Source organism: Xenopus tropicalis, chromosome 3 (assembly GCF_000004195.4).
Source record: "Xenopus tropicalis strain Nigerian chromosome 3, UCB_Xtro_10.0, whole genome shotgun sequence".
NCBI classification, from domain to species: domain Eukaryota; kingdom Metazoa; phylum Chordata; class Amphibia; order Anura; family Pipidae; genus Xenopus; species Xenopus tropicalis.
The window spans coordinates 11,586,270-11,608,741 of NC_030679.2; the positions used below are offsets into that span (position 1 = coordinate 11,586,270).

General features: G+C 44.8%; 1 long non-coding RNA gene across 1 annotated transcript in view; it reads right to left on the bottom strand.

Moving 5' to 3' along the window:
* Positions 1 to 2,416: 2,416 nt before the first annotated feature.
* Positions 2,417 to 22,472, bottom strand: part of LOC116409686 — a 181,603-nt gene continuing 161,547 nt past the window's right edge. Inside the window, exon 3 of the long non-coding RNA XR_004221904.1 lies at positions 2,417 to 2,465. This is a non-coding gene — a long non-coding RNA (uncharacterized LOC116409686). The remainder of the gene's footprint in view (positions 2,466 to 22,472) is intronic.

Below are 22,472 nucleotides of genomic sequence, written 5' to 3' on the forward strand. Positions count from 1 at the left end.
AAATAAACCCAATAGGACTGTTCTGCCCCCAATAAGGGGTAATTATATCTTAGTTGGGATCAAGTACAGGTACTGTTTTATTATTACAGAGAAAGGGGAATCATTTAACCATTAAATAAACCCAATAGGACTGTTCTGCCCCAATAAGGGGTAATTATACCTTAGTTGGGATCAAGTACAGGTACTGTTTTATTATTGCAGAGAAAAGGGAATCATTTTAAAAAAATTGAATTATTTGCTTATAATGAAGTCTATGGGAGACAGCTTTTCTGTAATTCGGAACTTTCTGGATAATGGGTTTCCGGATAAGGGGTCCCATACCTGTGCAAACATTTTTTCCTTAGGGATAAGGCCTATAATGCCAGCAATGTCACAATACAGTATTGTTTGGGGGCTCGCTGGCGGTGACTATGGCGCTACCTAGGATGCCACGGCACTTTGAGCAGCATTATCCCTGTGGAAATACGAGCAAACTCTGCTTGACAACACAAAGGAATTTTCCCATGGATCGGCTAAAAGCTGACTCACATGAAAGGCTTGCTTAAAGTGGTCATGCCCTCTAAGTAAACAATGCAGGCATGAGGAACTCCGCTCTCAGTCTAACAGCAGTCTTAGCATTCCTCAGGCCAAGCCTAAAAAGCAAAAACCTTATTGGACGGGAACAGGGTCAGCCACCTAGGGCCCGGCCAATCTATTTCTCTATTGACTCAAGTTGCAGAGTAAGAATCAGTGAACTCTGAGCTGTCGGAGCATGTTGGAAAGAAATTTCCTGTTCAGCCGCGGAGCCCGAGCGCAGCACCCAGAGTTGTTTACTTAGGCAGGTACCTGCTTCCCTGTGCGTTAGAAACCGCGCCGAGCGCTCTACAGTGAGAGATCTGCCTCCTCAAAGGGCCACAAAGGAACGCGGTGGAAACGGGATACGCGCGGCGCATAAGTCGCATCGCTCGGATTTAACGTTTCAATTTGAAAATTCAAATTGAATTGACAAAACTTGCATTTTTAATTCGTTTATACACATTTTATATATGATTTAATATATATTGTATAGATGATGCTAAATATTATATTATAAAATATTGATATAATATATATATATGTTTATGTACATATATGAAATATGCTAAATATTGTTCCAATATGTAACTATATATATATATAGTTACATAGGGTGGAAAAACGACCAGAGTCCAGGAAGTTCAACCCTTCCAAGTACAGGTATGGGATCCCTTATCCGGAAACCCCTTATCCAGAAAGGCCATCTCCCATAGACTCCATAATAAGCAAATAATTCTAATTTTTAAAAATGGTTCCCTTTTCTCTGTAATAATAAAACAGTACCTGTACTTGATCCCAACTAAGATATAATTACCCCTTATTGGGGCAGAACAGCCCTATTGGGTTTATTTAATGGTTAAATGATTCCCTTTTCTCTGTAATAATAAAACAGTACCTGTACTTGATCCCAACTAAGATATAATTACCCCTTATTGGGGCAGAACAGCCCTATTGGGTTTATTTAATGGTTAAATGATTCCCTTTTCTCTGTAATAATAAAACAGTACCTGTACTTGATCCCAACTAAGATATAATTACCCCTTATTGGGGGCAGAACAGCCCTATTGGGTTTATTTAATGGTTAAATGATTCCCTTTTCTCTGTAATAATAAAACAGTACCTGTACTTGATCCCAACTAAGATTATTATTATTAATATTTATTTATAAAGCACCAACATACCCCGCAGCGCTGTACAATAAGTGGGTTTCAAACATTGGGCACACCGAGTAAAATATAAAGCAATCAATAACCGATACAAGAGGTGAGGAGAGCCCTGCCCAAAAGAGCTTACAATCTACAAATATAATTAATCCTTATTGGAGGAAGAACATGATTTTTAGCAGACTTAAGTTATGGAGATCCAAATTACAGAAAGATCCCTTATTCAGAAAACCTCAAGTCCTGAGCTTTCTGCATAATGGGTCCCATACCTGTAAACACAGCATACACAAACCTATACTTACCTATATATATATATATATATATATATATATATATATATATATATATATATATATATATATATATATATATATATATATATATATATATATATATATATATATATATATATATATATATATATATATATATATATATATATATATATATATATATATATATATATATATATATAGGTAAGTATAGGTTTGTGTGTGCTGGGTTTACAGGTATGGGACCCAATATGCAGAAAGCTCAGGACCTGGGCTTTTCTGGATAAGGGATCTATATATAAATAGAAAAAAATAGAAATATTTTATACATTATATATAACGCTAAATGTTATTCTCAGGTATTAAAATAAAATCTATTTATACTAGATATGTACAAATATTATACTTAAATATATAATGGTACTCACCAAATTGGCTGAGCTTTTTCATTCATGTGGCACTGCCCACACGCAGGCTAAGATAAAAATGAGGGGAAAAAACTGAATTGAATTGAATTTAACTTTGAAAATGTATCATCATTTATTTATATAGTGTCAGCAAGTTACTCATTGCTTTACATTAATTTATAACGAACAGGGATCTTCCAAAAATTTAACAAACAAGGGTTACAAAGTAACAATAGGATTAGAGGTCGCTACTCCCAAGAGCTTACAATCTAAAATTCTATACATCTGAAGCCTCGCTTATGAACATGGTGCAAAGTAACAGGCTGGGTGGGTGCAAATGGCACCAACAAGTGCTTCATTTTGCATTCATTGTAGTGTTTTACACTTTGAGCGTAAATGAGGTGTTTTTTTTTTAAGAAATGTAAAAGTGTTAAATCTTATAACAGTAATTTCCCTTGTGTAATTCTGCTTTCTGCCCACATTATAAAGCAATATATATATATATATATATATATTACTGAGTATGATATCCTGATATTTTAGGTAAGAAATTTGCACAGTCCCTTTACTGTTAGTGGCAACCACATATAATATGAGAGGAGGTTAATTGCAAATCAGGTTAAAAGAAAAAGAAAAGATAAAAATCTCCCATTTACAACCCAAACAGCTGTAAATATGAAATAAAGGGAGGCGTGCAGGGGCTTTCTCAGCAGTTATCTCCAGACTCCAGAGCGACACCTACTGGCCAAGTGTAACCTTAATGCATAGAAAAGAATGCAGAATAGAAATTGCAATCAGTCACATTCTTGTAGAGAACCTGGGGGCAAACGTGGCTCTTTAATGGGATTTTTATGTAGCTTTCTTGAGATATTTTTGTATGGCATCATTATTTTATTTCAGGCCAATTATTTACATAACATGGGACTGTCCAACCCAGGGATCCCCAACCTTTTATACCTGTGAGCCACATTTCAATGGAAAAAGTGTTGGGGAGCAACACAAGCATGAAAAAGGTTCCTGGGGGTGCCAGTTAGAGCTATGATTGGCTACTTAATAGCCCCCATGTGGACTGGCAGCCTACAGAAGGCTCTGTTTGGCATTATACTTGGTTTTTATGCAACAAAAACTTGTCTCCTTACCAGAAATTCAAAAATGGGCACCTGCTTTGAGGCCACTGAGAGCAACATCCAAGGGGTTGGGGAGCAACATGTTACCCCTGAGCCACTGGTTGGGGATCACTGGTCTAACCTATAGCCCTTGAGCCGTACAAGTCCAAGCACACCCAGACAGCTTTTGGTCTTTGTTGGGTGCACTAGAGCTCCAACTGAAGGACTGCAAATTGTACAACACTAAGGGGCAGATTCATCAAAGTACGAGTTTGAATCTCGAAATGGCTACAATTCGGATTAGATACCATCATTTCTGATGATCGAAAATGTCACAAAAATGCTTACAAAAAAATCGTAATAGTAATGATAATATCGCATTGGCGATCCAAAAGTCACAAAATTTTCGAATCCAAATGATCATAAACGGCGGGGAAACCTTTCTGGCTTTGAACCTTCAGTGCATGATTTTGGAAGCCTCCCATAGGGCTCAATGGCACTCTGCAGCTCCAACCCGGCCCAAGGAAAGTCTCCCATAGGGCTCAATGGCACTCTGCAGCTCCAACCCGGCCCAAGGAAAGTCTCCCATAGGGCTCAATGGCACTCTGCAGCTCCAACCCGGCCCAAGGAAAGTCTCCCATAGGGCTCAATGGCACTCTGCAGCTCCAACCCGGCCCAAGGAAAGTCTCCCATAGGGCTCAATGGCACTCTGCAGCTCCAACCCGGCCCAAGGAAAGTCTCCCATAGGGCTCAATGGCACTCTGCAGCTCCAACCCGGCCCAAGGAAAGTCTCCCATAGGGCTCAATGGCACCCTGCAGCTCCAACCTGGCCCAAGGCAAGCCTCCCATAGGGCTCAATGGCACTCTGCAGTTCCAACCCGGCCCAAGGAAAGCCTCCCATAGGGCTCAATGGCACTCTGCAGCTCCAACCCGGCCCAAGGAAAGTCTCCCATAGGGCTCAATGGCACTCTGCAGCTCCAACCTGGCCCAAGTAAAGTCTCCCATAGGGCTCAATGGCACTCTGCAGCTCCAACCCGGCCCAAGGAAAGTCTCCCATAGGGCTCAATGGCACTCTGCAGCTCCAACCCGGCCCAAGGAAAGCCTCCCATAGGGCTCAATGGCACTCTGCAGCTCCAACCTGGCCCAAGGAAAGTCTCCCATAGGGCTCAATGGCACTCTGCAGCTCCAACCCGGCCCAAGGAAAGTCTCCCATAGGGCTCAATGGCACCCTGCAGCTCCAACCTGGCCCAAGGCAAGCCTCCCATAGGGCTCAATGGCACTCTGCAGTTCCAACCCGGCCCAAGGAAAGCCTCCCATAGGGCTCAATGGCACTCTGCAGCTCCAACCCGGCCCAAGGAAAGTCTCCCATAGGGCTCAATGGCACTCTGCAGCTCCAACCTGGCCCAAGTAAAGTCTCCCATAGGGCTCAATGGCACTCTGCAGCTCCAACCCGGCCCAAGGAAAGTCTCCCATAGGGCTCAATGGCACTCTGCAGCTCCAACCCGGCCCAAGGAAAGCCTCCCATAGGGCTCAATGGCACTCTGCAGCTCCAACCTGGCCCAAGGAAAGTCTCCCATAGGGCTCAATGGCACTCTGCAGCTCCAACCTGGCCCAAGGAAAGTCTCCCATAGGGCTCAATGGCACTCTGCAGCTCCAACCCGGCCCAAGGAGAGCCTCCCATAGGGCTCAATGGCACTCTGCAGCTCCAACCTGGCCCAAGGAAAGTCTCCCATAGGGCTCAATGGCACTCTGCAGCTCCAACCCGGCCCAAGGAAAGTCTCCCATAGGGCTCAATGGCACTCTGCAGCTCCGACCCGGCCCAAGGAAAGTCTCCCATAGGGCTCAATGGCACTCTGCAGCTCCAACCTGGCCCAAGGAAAGTCTCCCATAGGGCTCAATGGCACTCAACAGATCCAACCCGGCCCAAGGAAAGTCTCCCATAGGGCTCAATGGCACTCTGCAGCTCCAACCCGGCCCAGGGATAGTCTCCCATAGGGCTCAATGGCACTCTGCAGCTCCAACCCGGCCCAAGGAAAGTCTCCCATAGGGCTCAATGGCACTCTGCAGCTCCAACCCGGCCCAAGGAAAGTCTCCCATAGGGCTCAATGGCACTCTGCAGCTCCAACCCGGCCCAGGGATAGTCTCCCATAGGGCTCAATGGCACTCTGCAGCTCCAACCCGGCCCAAGGAAAGTCTCCCATAGGGCTCAATGGCACTCTGCAGCTCCAACCTGGCCCAAGTAAAGTCTCCCATAGGGCTCAATGGCACTCTGCAGCTCCAACCCGGCCCAAGGAAAGTCTCCCATAGGGCTCAATGGCACTCTGCAGCTCCAACCCGACCCAAGGAAAGCCTCCCATAGGGCTCAATGGCACTCTGCAGCTCCAACCTGGCCCAAGGAAAGTCTCCCATAGGGCTCAATGGCACTCTGCAGCTCCAACCCGGCCCAAGGAAAGTCTCCCATAGGGCTCAATGGCACTCTGCAGCTCCAACCCGGCCCAAGGAGAGCCTCCCATAGGGCTCAATGGCACTCTGCAGCTCCAACCTGGCCCAAGGAAAGTCTCCCATAGGGCTCAATGGCACTCTGCAGCTCCAACCTGGCCCAAGGAAAGTCTCCCATAGGGCTCAATGGCACTCAACAGATCCAACCCGGCCCAAGGAAAGTCTCCCATAGGGCTCAATGGCACTCTGCAGCTCCAACCTGGCCCAAGGAAAGTCTCCCATAGGGCTCAATGGCACTCAACAGATCCAACCCGGCCCAAGGAAAGTCTCCCATAGGGCTCAATGGCACTCTGCAGCTCCAACCCGGCCCAGGGATAGTCTCCCATAGGGCTCAATGGCACTCTGCAGCTCCAACCCGGCCCAGGGATAGTCTCCCATAGGGCTCAATGTCACTCTGCAGCTCCAACCCGGCCCAAGGAAAGTCTCCCATAGGGCTCAATGGCACTCTGCAGCTCCAACCCGGCCCAAGGAAAGCCTCCCATAGGGCTCAATGGCACTCTGCAGCTCCAACCCGGCCCAAGGAAAGCCTCCCATAGGGCTCAATGGCACTCTGCAGCTCCAACCCGGCCCAAGAAAAGTCTCCCATAGGGCTCAATGGCACTCTGCAGCTCCAACCTGGCCCAAGGAAAGCCTCCCATAGGGCTCAATGGCACTCTGCAGCTCCAACCCGGCCCAAGGAAAGTCTCCCATAGGGCTCAATGGCACTCTGCAGCTCCAACCCGGCCCAAGGAAAGTCTCCCATAGGGCTCAATGGCACTCCGCAGCTCCAACCCGGCCCAAGGAAAGTCACCATACCGAAGCTTGAATGAATCCCAAACTTTTCTACTCGCTGCGACAAATACAATTTTGTCAGACAAATTGTCACTTAAATTGTCGCAAAGTACGAAAAAGTCACGCAAATTAACTAAAAAGTCGCAAAAAACACGCACAGTACGAAAACTTACGGATTTTTTGTATTCGGAAACAATCGTACTTTGATACTTGGCCTTGAAACCCGATATGGTATAAGTTCGAAGGAACCATGATCATATCTGTAGTTCTAAAATGTCTCGACAATGCTTTTATGGTTCATATGAAAATATCACAATTGCGTTCCGAAAGTCACAAAACTTTTGGGTCGAAAAGTTCGTAAACACCACGAAAACAGTTCTGGCTTTGGAAGCCTTCCATAGGACGCAATGGCACTCGACAGATCAAACCTGGTGAATTCCAAAATGTCCGTATTCTTTGCGCAAAGTACGATTTTTTCATGGAAATTTACTGAAAACCATGAAAAACGCGTGGAATTTTACACAAATTTTCGCCTACGTTGTGAAATGTTCTACCATTTAGAAAAAATACAAATTTATCTGAAAATTCTTTCTAAATGTTTTTTTGAAGTTGGTATTATACTATAAAATGAAACCATATGGCTGCCCTCAAACAGATACAAGTTGCAATGTCTAAAGCTCAAAAGATAAAAACATTAGAAGATCAGCTCAATTGGCCATACAAGTTGCCCTACAACCCAATTGTTGCCTCATTTGGCTACCCATGTAGAGGGCCCATTTAGGCTGATCCAAATGGGATAGTATGCAGGTCAGACTGGCCTGCCAGCGTACCAGAGGATTTTCTGGTGGCCCGAGCCCTAGCAAGCACTCACCAAGAACATTTAGCACTGTCTACACATAATTGTGAGAGTGAGCCTCAATGTCAGGTTCTTTGGTGGGTCCCACTTGAGGACTAATCATGTGCTGATGATCAGATCATAATAGAAACCTATGCAGATCCCTCAGGAGATGACCGCCCGAATGGGCTGATTTACAACCTGCACAATAGCTGAACAAGTCCAATTAGTTTTTGCACCCAAGGCGATAGTACCTGGCCTAGCCCCGTAATCACTACTGTATATATTCGAGTATAAGCCTAGTTTTTCAGCACCCAAAATGTGCTGAAAAAGTCACCCTCGGCTTATACTCGAGTCAGGTGCCATGGGTCCCTCCAGACTAGCACCCTCTGTCCATTATGTGCTAATTAGGCCCCCCGCAACCAGACCCTCCAGTGCCCTGGCCCGCTCCCAAATTCATCTTCATCTACCATCCTCACCTGTCCCATTCTGCACTAGACATTGCACTTTATATTCTATATAAATCATAGTTTTGAAGGATTGTATTGTGTTTAGCTTGGTTGCTGATTGAGCTAAGGGGGTAGTACTCTTAAGGTATCATTGTTGACACCATATTGTTTTTGTTGACCCTCTTCTCCACTTACAGAGCTAGTTTACTGTTTTTCTTTGAAATAAATATTTAAAAACATATACCCCACTGATGCCTCATTTAATGTAATTTTTTGGGTATTTATTTTGATTATTGAAACTTAGCAGTAGCTGCTGCATTTCCCACCCTAGGCTTATACTCGAGTCAATATGTTTTTCCAGTTTTCTTAGGTAAAATTAGGTACCTCGGCTTATATTCACATCGGCTTATACTCGAGTATATACAGTATTTTGCCTCCATACTGTCTCGCTCCCCTCTGCCTCTATCACAAGGCCTGGCAGACGAACACTCGCAAACTCACTCCACTACTACCTGCGCCAGTCATTGGTCCTTTCTATCCTCTACTCCCAGTCCTCACTGCTACTAACAATATATGTGAGAACATATGTATGTATGTATGTTAGTATGTATGTATAACTTTATTTATAAAGCACTACAAGGATACGCAGATCTGTACTAAATTACACACAGGGAGGACAAGTGTTATAATAAATGCAATAAATAAGTATAAATACACAGAGATTAAGTGCCATGTGGTATAAGACACAGTAGGAAGGAGGTCCCTGCCCCGTAGAGCTTACAATCTAAGGCAGGGGTCCCCAACCTTTCTTACTCGAGAGCCACAGTCAAATGTAAAAAGACTTGGGGAGCAACACAAGCACCATAAAAGTTCATGGAGGAGCCAAATAAGGGCTGTGATTGGCTATTAGGCAGCCTCTATGCACCCTATCAGCTTACAGGGGGCTTTATTTGGTAGGAAATCTTGTTTTTATTCAACCAAAACTTGCCCCCAAGTCAGGAATTCAAAAATAACTCCCTGGTTTGGGGGCACTGAGAGCAACATCCAAGGGGTTGGGGAGCAACATGTTGCCCCTGAGCCACTGGTTGGGGATCACTGATCTAAGGAATCATCTGGACTCCACAATTGGCCAAATGTGGCTAAACTGACCAACTTTATCCAACTAGCAATCAGATTCTGGAAATCTGGATACAATTGGTAAGCCTTTTCATGATTATATTTACAAGGTTTCTATAGTAAGCCCCACCCCCCTCACAGAAATAACTGTTCATATGCCATTAGCAGTGCTCCTAGCCTAGTATATATAATTACAGTAAAGGCTATAAATCATGTAACCAGTAAAACTGGCATTAAATAATCTAAACTGCTGCCCCATAATTGTAAGAAATGTGTTGCCATAATAAATGGGACATTTCAGTAACTCCTTCTACAAACGTGGCTGCCTTTGTTCCACCGGGAAACTGTTATTTGCAGATTACTATCATCCTACCAATCATTACAAGCTGCCATAAAACTCAAGTGTCCCATAATTGTTTCTGTTTTTAAAGCAAAATATTGGATATTATTCAGTCTCAGTACAAAACTGGAATGGCCCCAGAATGTCAGGAGAATCGGACAGCTTCCGTTCATGGTTTAGGATTTCCAACCTCCCTGTGTTTCTGGGCTCATGGTCTATGGAAGACCACACCCAGTTCATACTAGCCCCACCTTATCTACACGACACCCCACCCATTGCATGCTAAGCCCCTCCCCTTTTAGCTTCCTCGGGTTCAAGAGCCACTATACTTCTTCTGAAGGGAGTACCTCTTTAGTTCACTCCATGGCACGAGTTTAAAGCCAGTCTGTAGCCATGCAAAAACAAAGACACGTGCCAAATTTTTGTAATATAGGCGGCATTTACTGGAAATATGACACTTTTAATGGAAATGTGTGTGCCAGTTAATTTAGTCTCTTCTGCTCTTCTGCTCTGCCCTGTCCAACAGTGCCCTGCCCCCAGCCTGCCCAGTTACACTGGTCACTTTAAGGCAGGGATCCTCCAACCTTTCTTACTCGTGAGCCACAGCCAAAGACTTGGGGAGCAACACAAGCACCATAACAGTTCATGGAGGAGCCAAATAAGGGCTGTGATTGGCTATTAGGCAGCCTCTATGCACCCTATCAGCTTACAGGGGCTTTATTTGATAGGAAATCTTGTTTTTATTCAACCAAAACTTGCCCCCAAGTCAGGAATTCAAAAATAACTCCCTGGTTTGGGGGCACTGAGAGCAACACCCAAGGGGTTGGGGAGCAACATGTTGCCCCGGAGCCACTGGTTGGGGATCACTGCTTTAAGGCATGAACATGAAAAATGTATTTTGCTCAATTCCTACTAAGAATTATTAGTGGGCAGGTCAATTGTTTTGCTAGCAGTGACAGAACTTAACTCCCACAGGCTGGGGGCAAAATATTGAATCCCCCCCTCCTCCCTCTCAGCGCACGCCCCCCACTATCCCCACACTGATATACTGGAGTGCAGCCACACCCCCACAATAATTACATCGTTGCTTACAAGGCAGATACAACCCCCATCCCACTGGTACAGGCCAAAGACTATCCCATAGTTGGAGGGAAAATATCCCTGTTCTAAAACCGGACTGGGACCTAGGGGCCACCAGAAAACCTTAGACCCTAGGCCCACTCTCCAAACTAAATTCCCTCCTTTCCTCACCCAACCTCTTTATTCTCCCAGTCTCTTTTATTTATATTCCAACATCTACTCTTCTATTTATCTTCTTTGTTCCCATTCAGAAATAGGGAATGGCCATGAAACAGGCCAAATGGTCAGAAGCAGGGGGGCCCACTGACACCTGGGCCCACCGAGAGTTTTCCTGGTATCCTGGTGGGCCAGCCGACACTGCAAATGCACCTCCTATATCGGACTGGGCAGACCCCTGGGGTGGAAGCCTGGTGGGCCCAGACAGACCAATCATAAATCCCATCTCCTACCGCCAACCTCACCCTGTTTCTCAGACTTACGGCACGCCCCCTTTCCCGCTCACGCCATACTCCTTGCTCCCGCCTCCCCCCTGGGGCGCACCCCATTGGCATGCCCAATTCCTGGCAGGGAGCGGACCTGGGTCGGACGCCCACTGAGCTTTCTCCCGGTATCCTGCCGGCCCAGTCTGGCCCTTTGCACCTCTACATGGAGCATGGTCCTGAACCCTCTGGATAAATATCTCCGGTGATATTGCCCATAGCAACCAATCAGCAATAAGATTTGAACAGTCACCTACAAGTTAGAAATCAAAGCAAATACCTAATTGTTGCTAGGCAACATCACCGGTGCTATTTATCTCCATCCTTAGTACACACACCCCATAAGAGCCCCTGCACAGACAGTACTGCCGATAAACACGAGCGCTCCTGGGGAGATGCAGGCCGTATAGGAGTTTCTAATGCCTTGCAGATCCTGAGGTTTTTATCCCGCTCGCTGTTTCATTTGTTTTGCAGCGTTGCCGGGGTAACGGGCTGTGTAGGCAGATTATGATGTAACAAACATGCTTAGGGGAAGTTATTTGGCTCAACCACTTGGAATGGCAAAAAGAATTTACAGTGAAGAATTATGACTCATGGTTCTCCCACATTAAAAAAAGGCCCTCGCTCCCCCATTTTGGCCCCTAAAACAAGTCTTGTACAAAAGTGCGTCGGCAGGAACACTGGAAACAGAGAGGCACTGTACTTTATATTCTATCATGCATTCATGGGGAATGAAAATACATAAATATATTAGAAATACCGGACTCATATTTTCCAGCAGAATTGTGCTTAGTACAGGGGGATACCCATGCCTGCATAGTTCTACTGGTATGAGCAATCTTAGGGGGGCTGTTCCTGCTGAATTGTGCTTAGTACAGGGGAATCCCTATGCTGCCATAGTTTTATGGAATCTCTCTGTACAGGCTATGAGCAATCTTAGGGGGGCTGTTCCTGCTGAATTGTGCTTAGTACAGGGGAATCCCTATGCTGCCATAGTTTTATGGTATCTCTCTGTACAGGCTATGAGCAATCTTAGGGGGGCTGTTCCTGCTGAATTGTGCTTAGTACAGGGGAATCCCTATGCTGCCATAGTTTTATGGAATCTCTCTGTACAGGCTATGAGCAAACTTAGGGGGCTGTTCCTGCTGAATTGTGCTTAGTACAGGGGAATCCCTATGCTGCCATAGTTTTATGGTATCCTTCTGTACAGGCTATGAGCAAACTTAGGGGGCTGTTCCTGCTGAATTGTGCTTAGTACAGGGGAATCCCTATGCTGCCATAGTTTTATGGTATCTCTCTGTACAGGCTATGAGCAAACTTAGGGGGCTGTTCCTGCTGAATTGTGCTTAGTACAGGGGAATCCCTATGTGCCATAGTTTTATGGTATCCTTCTGTACAGGCTATGAGCAAACTTAGGGGGCTGTTCCTGCTGAATTGTGCTTAGTACAGGGGAATCCCTATGCTGCCATAGTTTTATGGTATCTCTCTGTACAGGCTATGAGCAAACTTAGGGGGCTGTTCCTGCTGAATTGTGCTTACCTGTCAACCCTCACACCCATATATAAACCCAGCAGAGGAAGGGCATGTTACGCTGGGGAGTGGTTTGGGCAGAAGAGGGACTTGGCCAAAATTCGCCCATGTTCAGATTCTAGAAAGATGATAGGTTTCCCTGCTTTGGTGAGTGCCCAGTTCAGTTGTCCATACCATAGATTTGGGCCAGTGGAACACAGTATAAGCCGGCCCCCTCCAGTAATATCAGAAATGGTTGGCTCTAGTGCAGGTAATGGCAACCAACTGAGCTGGGTCCAGGATAGAAGAGGGCAGGTTAGGGTTGGTCCCAGTTGATCACTAGTCACAACCTAGTATAATGGGAATACAAACAGAACAGGAGCTATGGGAGAGGTATGGACAGCCTGACAGTGAGGCAATGGCATGTCAATGAAAACAAACAGCACTTGTAGAGTTTATTGCCCCTTTAAATCTGCCCGACACCCATAAACTGCAGTCAAGATCTACTTTTGTTTAGCCAGCTCCGGCACAAGAAATGAATGGGTTTCTGTGGTTGGGTTGAATCTAATTCATTCATTGTGAGGGTTGAGCCCGGGGAACAATGTGCTGGAACAGCCCTTAATAACAGCAGCTGGGTTCAGCGAAACATTGTTTGGACGTAGTTGACACAGAGGAAAGGAAAAGTTCAGCTACGGCGCCCAGTTAAAGGGTCGGCGTGGCCCCATTGGGCTCGGGGGAACGTTTCAAGTGGATCCAATAAAAATGGCCTCACCTTTTGTCAGCTTAGAACTTCTGCATTGTGTTTGGGTTTATTCACATGTAATACGTGAAGCATTCAGGGTCCCGGGTGACCCCATGGGATAGATACCTGGGCAGTAGCAGCGGTGTAACTTGGCGTTCCTCCTCCTCCCCCCATACTCTGTAATCTTGCTCCCACCCTGCACCAACGCTTAATGGAAATGAAAGGGGCAGGAACTGGGGATCCCCTTCCTCTATGTTCCTTCTGCCCCCCCTTTCTCTATGTTCCTTCTGCCCCCCCCCCTTTCTCTATGTTCCTTCTGCCCCCCCCTTCTCTATGTTCCTTCTGCCCCCCCTTCTCTATGTTCCTTCTGCCCCCCCTTTCTCAATGTTCCTTCTGCCCCCCCTTTCTCTATGTTCCTTCTGCCCCCCCTTTCTCTATGTTCCTTCTGCCCCCCCTTTCTCTATGTTCCTTCTGCCCCCCCTTTCTCTATGTTCCTTCTGCCCCCCCCCTTTCTCTATGTTCCTTCTGCCCCCCCCCTTTCTCTATGTTCCTTCTGCCCCCCCCCCCTTTCTCTATGTTCCTTCTGCCCCCCCCCCTTTCTCTATGTTCCTTCTGCCCCCCCCCCTTTCTCTATGTTCCTTCTGCCCCCCCCTTCCTCTATGTTCCTTCTGCCCCCCCCTTTCTCTATGTTCCTTCTGCCCCCCCCCCTTTCTCTATGTTCCTTCTGCCCCCCCTTCCTCTATGTTCCTTCTGCCCCCCCTTCCTCTATGTTCCTTCTGCCCCCCCCCCTTTCTCTATGTTCCTTCTGCCCCCCCTTTCTCTATGTTCCTTCTGCCCCCCCTTTCTCTATGTTCCTTCTGCCCCCACTTTCTCTATGTTCCTTCTGCTCCCCCCCTTCCTCTATGTTCCTTCTGCCCCCCCCCCTTTCTCTATGTTCCTTCTGCCCCACTTTCTCTATGTTCCTTTTGCCCCCCCTTTCTCTATGTTCCTTCTGCCCCCCCTTTCTCTATGTTCCTTCTGCCCCCTTTTCTCTATGTTCCTTCTGCCCCCCCCCTTTCTCTATGTTCCTTCTGCCCCCCCCCTTTCTCTATGTTCCTTCTGCCCCCCCCCTTTCTCAATGTTCTTTCTGCCCCCCCTTCCTCTATGTTCCTTCTGCCCCCCCCTTTCTCAATGTTCTTTCTGCCCCCCTTTCTCTATGTTCCTTCTGCCCCCCCCTTCTCTATGTTCCTTCTGCCCCCCTTTCTCTATGTTCCTTCTGCCCCCCCCCTTTCTCTATGTTCCTTCTGCCCCCCCTTTCTCTATGTTCCTTCTGCCCCCCCCTTTCTCTATGTTCCTTCTGCCCCCCCTTTCTCTATGTTCCTTCTGCCCCCCCTTTCTCTATGTTCCTTCTGCCCCCCCCCCTTTCTCTATGTTCCTTCTGCCCCCCCTTTCTCTATGTTCCTTCTGCCCCCCCTTTCTCTATGTTCCTTCTGCCCCCCCTTTCTCTATGTTCCTTCTGCCCCCTCTATAGTTATGCTCCTGGCATTAGGATAGGTATTAGGGAGTATAGGGCAAGCATACATTCAGCAACTTTTGCCATCTGTCATTTACAGGCCAATGCTGGGGCAAAGGACAAACCCCCTTTGGAAAAAAGGAAACCAACCCCCCCATATCTCCCAAGTCCTCCCTTTTATATGCCAACTGTACTTGCAGCAGGCCTGAGAAAACAGAGTAGCACAGTAGGTGCCACCAAACCTAGCCACACCACATCTGGTCTCCAGGCACCCTACTCTGATCGCTGACTGGGGGCACTGGAAATCAGGACCTAGTAGTGGTGATAGTGAAGCCAGACCTGTGCCCACCCCCTCCCCAGGCTGTGAATCCTACCCCCTCTGCTACAGGGCCCCTCTCAACCACCCTGAAAGAGCACCATGGTGCTGTAGAAGGAAACCTGTGGGCTGGGGAAATCTGCAGTGCTGCAGCTGTAAGTTTCTAGGGAAGTCAGCTTATTCTATGTAAATACAGCCATAAGCACTCACAGAAAACCTGCACTAAGTTCTCTATTAAAAGAAACACAGGATTTCTTGTCTGCTTTTTTGTAAACATGTTCTTAGGGTATCTGACTTCCTCAAAAAAATCCTTCATTCCTGGGGCCAGAGTCTTCTCAGTTCTCTCCTCTCTCCTGCTCCCCCCTCCCTCAAGAATGATCAAGAACTCCCTCCTAACAGCTAGAGCTATACAGCAGGACGCTATGACGACTAAGCTAAAATGGCAGCTGCTATCTTAAGCAAACAGAGAAAGCTTCTAGGGCTCTTTACTCAGGTATGGTAAAGCTTTCTGCTGAATAAATATATTGTTCTAGGTGGCACTAATGTGGCAAATCTATTGGCAGTAAAATTCCAAAATGACTTTCCTTTTCCTTTAAAGTTATGAGTCAGTATAATTACTGTGATATAGCATCTTAAAGGAGAAGGAAAGGCTAATAAAGAGTTAATCTCAAGCTGCAGGCATACCTTCAGTTCTCTCAATAGTGCCCTTAAGTCTCCCCGTATTTCTCCTGTTCAGATGATCAGAAGCCTCATAGGAAAGAAAAACGCTGAGCTCTGTAAAGAAAATTCCCATAATGCCTCACTCCTGCACCGAGACCCGTGTACATGCTCAGTTTGTAAGACTATGGGGCATATTTACTAACCCACGAACGGGCCGAATGCGTCCGATTGCGTTTTTTTCGTAATGATCGGTATTTTGCGATTTTTTCGGAAAATTGTCGCAAATTTTTCGTTACTAATACGATTTGTGCGAAAAAACGCGAGTTTTTCGTAGCCATTCCGAAAGTTGCGCAAAATCTGGCGATTTTTCGTAGCGTTAAAACTTGCGCAAAATGTTGCGTTTTTTCCGTAGCGTTAAAACTTGCGCGAAACGTCGCACCTTTTAAGTTTTAACGCTACGAAAAAGGCGCAACTTTTCGCGCGAGTTTTAACGCTACGAAAAAATCGCCAGATTTTGCGCAACTTTCGGAATGGCTACGGAAAACTCGCGTTTTTTCGCGCAAATCGTATTGGTAACGAAAAAGTCGCGACAATTTCCGAAAAGTCGTAAAGACGCCGAAAAAAATCGCAAAAAATACGAAAAAGTCTCAAAATGTTCGTTTTCAAATCGGAATTTTTCCAATTCGGTTCAGATTTGTGTCTTAGTAAATGTGCCCCTATGAGTCAGCTTCCTGCTGATTGGCTCAGATCCACATTCCTAAGGGGGGGGGAGTAAGTTCTTAGCATTCTTGAGGGAGGGGGAGCAGGAGAGGAGAGAGCTGCGTGTCTCTGGCACAGGAAAACAAAGGGACAAGAAATCCTGTTTCTTTTGACAGAGGACTTTTTACCTTTCCTGCTCCTTTAAGTGAAACTGGCCCTGTGCCAAGAGAGGCACATAGATATAAGACAGTATTATTATAGTATTATGAAATATTCTGATCTGATGGAACTTTCCTATGACAGCTGAGAGGTAGTAAAGGGCACATTTATCCCCCTGTCTGAATAAGCGCAGGTGTCAGCAGCACCCACAGCCTCTGCTCATCTGATTGGCAAGACAGTGAGAATCAGCAAAGTTCCCTATTACTCATTAGCCAGTCAGCTGTTGCATCCAAGCGCCGACCTTGCCCTGAATACCGCCATCAAAAGGAGCCGCTTTCCTTCGGGCAGCTATCTTAACTGCCTGGCTTATCTGCGGAGCGGTCATACTGCCATGCTATGTACGGCAGCAAGGACAGAATAGGAGTAGGACATAGATAAATGTGACTCGGGGACATGTCTCCGATTTGTGATACACCGGTGGGGACATTTGGAGGAGACAGGAACATTAAATCGACAGGTTGGTGGAAAGGTGACATTAGTCATCCCCTTATCACAAGCAGGCAACACCAAAGCGTTCTTTCTCGCAATTAGGGTTGTCTATTAACTGGCAAAGGGCTCACATACAGTAAGTTAGTGAATCACACTTCAAAGAAACACTAGTATATAAACAGAAATAGAAACATATCTCTGCTGCCAATAAAGCAAAAATAGATGTGTCCCATCAGTGTTACTGGACTACGGTTCCCAGAATTCCTAGTCAGCCCTATTGGGTTTATTTCATGGTTAAATGATTCCCTTTTCTCTGTAATAATAAAACAGTACCTGTACTTGATCCCAACTAAGATATAATTACCCCTTATTGGGGGCAGAACAGCCCTATTGGGTTTATTTCATGGTTAAATGATTCCCTTTTCTCTGTAATAATAAAACAGTACCTGTACTTGATCCCAACTAAGATATAATTACCCCTTATTGGGGGCAGAACAGCCCTATTGGGTTTATTTCATGGTTAAATGATTCCCTTTTCTCTGTAATAATAAACAGTACCTGTACTTGATCCCAACTAAGATATAATTACCCCTTATTGGGGCAGAACAGCCCTATTGGGTTTATTTAATGGTTAAATGATTCCCTTTTCTCTGTAATAATAAAACAGTACCTGTACTTGATCCCAACTAAGATATAATTACCCCTTATTGGGGGCAGAACAGCCCTATTGGGTTTATTTAATGGTTAAATGATTCCCTTTTCTCTGTAATAATAAAACAGTACCTGTACTTGATCCCAACTAAGATATAATTACCCCTTATTGGGGGCAGAACAGCCCTATTGGGTTTATTTAATGGTTAAATGATTCCCTTTTCTCTGTAATAATAAAACAGTACCTGTACTTGATCCCAACTAAGATATAATTACCCCTTATTGGGGGCAGAACAGCCCTATTGGGTTTATTTAATGGTTAAATGATTCCCTTTTCTCTGTAATAATAAAACAGTACCTGTACTTGATCCCAAAACTATTTTTTTAAAAACTGTGTATTGGAAAGTTGCATTTTCTTGGGTAAACTTGAAAAAAGAAACAAAAAACCATCTTATCCCATTGAGGAATTGTAATGATCACTAAGCACCTCACTGCTCCTCCATGCTGTACTTTACTATATTGGGAACTGTATTCCAGCAAAATAAGCACTGTATTCCTAAAGCTCAATAAACCTTTCCCTGGCTTTCCAGGGCCAGAGGCTGCATTTAAAAGCTAAATAATCCTCCAGTAAGAATCCCAGCTGATCTGTGAAAATTTGGCTCCGTGTTCTTTGTTCCTGGAGTTGGAAGCATTAAGCAGTTTCCTGGCACTGGACAAGTCTGTTCTTTCTCTCCATATTTATTTCCAGTGCAATATAATGGTGCCAAAATGGCACAAAAAATCTCTGTATGTAAGATAAAGGCAAGATGGCTGACACAATGCTGGGAATCAGCATTCTCATTGGTCAATTCTCTTGGATCTGTAATGATGTCTGTGGTCAGTAGACTTGTCATTGGTGCATTGCTTTCTAAGTTTTTTACCAACTTCTATAAAGAACTAGGGGGTGCAGTAGGATAGTTTTATGGTTGGGCTTAGTGTCCCATTAAAGGAGAAGGAAAGGTAAAAACTCAGTAAGCTTTATCAGAAATGTCTACAGCCATAAACGCTGCACCTCTGTCAAAAGTTTTGCTGTTTCTGTTTTCCTGTGCCAGAGACACGCAGCTCACTCCCCTCTCCTGCTCCCCACTCCCTCAAGAATGCTAAGAACTCCCTCCCCCCCCTTTAGGAATGTGGATCTGAGCCAATCAGCAGGAAGCTGACTCATAGGGGCACATTTACAAAAGCACGAACGCTCCGAGCGTATTTTTGCCGACTTTTTCGGACGTTTGCACAAAAAAATCGGAAAGCTTTTACCGCTGTTTACAATTGTTCGGAACGAAAATTTCGAGACTTTTGGATCGCCATTACGATATTATCGTGACTAATACGATTTTTTCGGAAGCATTTTCGTGATATTTGCGATCTTCAGAAATTTTCGTTTCCAATCCAATTTTTTCCCATTCGGGGTTCGGATTCGTGGATTAGTAAATGTGCCCCATAGTCTTACAAACTGAGCATGTACACTGGTCTTGGTCTTGGTGCAGGAGTGAGGCATTATGGGAACTTTCTTTAGACAGCTCAGGGTTTCTTTTTCCTATGAGGCTTTGTTCATATAAACTAGGGATCCCCAACCTTTTAAACCAGTGAGCCACATTCAAATGGAAAAAGTGTTGGGGAGCAACACAAGCATGGGAAAAGTTCTTGGGGGTGCAAATAAAAGCTATAATTGGCTATTTGGTAGCCTCTATGTGGATTGGCAGATAATAGAAGGCTCTGTTTGGCTTTACACTGGGTTTTTATGCAACCAAAATTTGCCTCCTAACCAGAAATTCAAAAATAAGCACCTACTTAGAGCCCACTGGGAGCAACACCCAAGGGGTTGAGGAGCAACATGTTACCCCTGAGCCACTGGTTGGGGATCACTGATATAAACTATTTAATAGTGGTATAGATTCTCAAGGGAACTGAGATCAGGCCTTCGACTGGACCATTGCAGAACATTCACTTACTCCTGTTACTCAGGTGTGAGTAAAATGAACCGCAAATATGGCCAAAACATTTCAATTTTCCCTAAATATGTCGGTTTAATAATATTTTTCAAAAGCTTGATCTAAAATATACATTAATCAGGGTTCGTACGTATTCCTTGCAGGAACCATGTAACACGTCTGCTTGTAAATGCCGCTTATTCCACCTTCCTTATGGGGTTTTATAGGCCATTGCAGATTTTTGTGCCTAGTAACAAAGGTGACAAAATGGAATTAAATATAAATACCCCATAGATATACTGCAGAGCCGCCAGTCCGAAGCGTGTTTAATTTAGATTGCGGTGCTTATTAGTCAATTTGGAGTGGTTTCCATCTGCTTTGTATTACGCTGAGCCCTGCTATGTACCTTCAAATAAAAGAGCCTTTCTTTCCTTGGAAAAAGCAAAATTCAAAATCATAATTATTATATATTTATATATATTTTTCATTTTTTTACATTAGGCATAAGAGTGTTATTGCCTTAAGATTCATATCGAAGTTCCAACAGCAAGAAGTGCACACTAGAGATATAAATACTTCACATATATGTTGGCCACCCATGTAATGATGCTGCGGTTGACAATAATCAGGCAGTGTAAAAGGAAATAGACACCTTTATAATTACTTAGTATTTTTTAATAGATATCAGTGATCGTGACGGACAGAGTCAAAGAGTAAAACCACAGCTTTTTAAGTTCCAACATTTATTTGACACCACTTTTTCCGTCTGCGATTCAGTGTTAATGCGCCTTTTCTACCGGATGAGCTCGGGTCAAAAAGAAAGGGGGCGGATGTCTTCAGAGATACCATTAGGGTTGCCACCGGGCCGGGGTTTTATGGGCCTAGTTGGTAAGACACCTGCCAAGGCCAGGGTCGGTATTACAAGTTTACAGCAATGTAGTTGCTGGAAAATCTGTCATACTCTGAAGTTTAGCCCCCAGCCTGCCCCCTTAAGCCCCCAATCTGCCCAGAACTTGCCTCAAAACCTCCTCTTCCCTTTTCTCCTTATCCATAAGCTTCTCTCCCATAATACCTCCACCTCCTAAGCAGGGGCGATTCTGCACATATCGCCGCCTGAGGCGGCTCCTGGATGCCGCCCCCCCCCCCCCCGTTCCCCAGCGCTTACCTTCTGAGCGCAGGAGTGGGTCCGGGGGCGGTGAGATCGCTAGTGCAGAGAGCGCAATTGCGCTCTCTGCACTATAAGAGCCGAATTTCCGGTTTAAAAAACGGAAATTTGGCTCTTAAAGTTACCAGGAGCGGCTTTTTGCCGCCCCTGGTAACTGGGGCGCTTCTGCCGCCTGAGGCGAGATTCTCAACACGCCCAATGGCGGAAGCGCCCCTGCTCCTAAGCTATGAACTGCCCCTTTTGTCTCTTCAGAATAGTATATAAGGGAATATTGGGAATTGGGTGGCCACTTGCACATCTAGTTGCAGGAAAAAAATGCTTTGGTAAAAAGATTTTTGGGAAAACAAATGAGGTGTTTCAAGTGGGTGGGTTGGGGGCAATATACAGGTATGGGATCCCTTATCCGGAAACCCATTATCCAGAAAGCTCCGAATTAGGGAAAGCCTGTCCCATAGACTCCATTTTAATCAAATAATTCAGATTTTTTAAACTGATTTCCTTTTTCTCTGTAATAATAAAACAGTACCTGTACTTGATCCCAACTAAGATATAATTACCCCTTATTGGGGGCAGAACAGCCCTATTGGGTTTATTTAATGGTTAAATGATTCCCTTTTCTCTGTAATAATAAAACAGTACCTGTACTTGATCCCAACTAAGATATAATTACCCCTTATTGGGGCAGAACAGCCCTATTGGGTTTATTTCATGGTTAAATGATTCCCTTTTCTCTGTAATAATAAAACAGTACCTGTACTTGATCCCAACTAAGATATAATTACCCCTTATTGGGGGCAGAACAGCCCTATTGGGTTTATTTAATGGTTAAATGATTCCCTTTTCTCTGTAATAATAAAACAGTACCTGTACTTGATCCCAACTAAGGTATAATTACCCCTTATTGGGGCAGAACAGCCCTATTGGGTTTATTTAATGGTTAAATGATTCCCTTTTCTCTGTAATAATAAAACAGTACCTGTACTTGATCCCAACTAAGATATAATTACCCCTTATTGGGGCAGAACAGCCCTATTGGGTTTATTTCATGGTTAAATGATTCCCTTTTCTCTGTAATAATAAAACAGTACCTGTACTTGATCCCAACTAAGATATAATTACCCCTTATTGGGGCAGAACAGCCCTATTGGGTTTATTTCATGGTTAAATGATTCCCTTTTCTCTGTAATAATAAAACAGTACCTGTACTTGATCCCAACTAAGATATAATTACCCCTTATTGGGGCAGAACAGCCCTATTGGGTTTATTTCATGGTTAAATGATTCCCTTTTCTCTGTAATAATAAAACAGTACCTGTACTTGATCCCAACTAAGGTATAATTACCCCTTATTGGGGCAGAACAGCCCTATTGGGTTTATGTAATGGTTAAATGATTCCCTTTTCTCTGTAATAATAAAACAGTACCTGTACTTGATCCCAACTAAGATATAATTACCCCTTATTGGGGGCAGAACAGCCCTATTGGGTTTATTTAATGGTTTATTGATTTTTTAGTAGACTTAAGGTATGGAGATCCAAGTACGGAAAGACC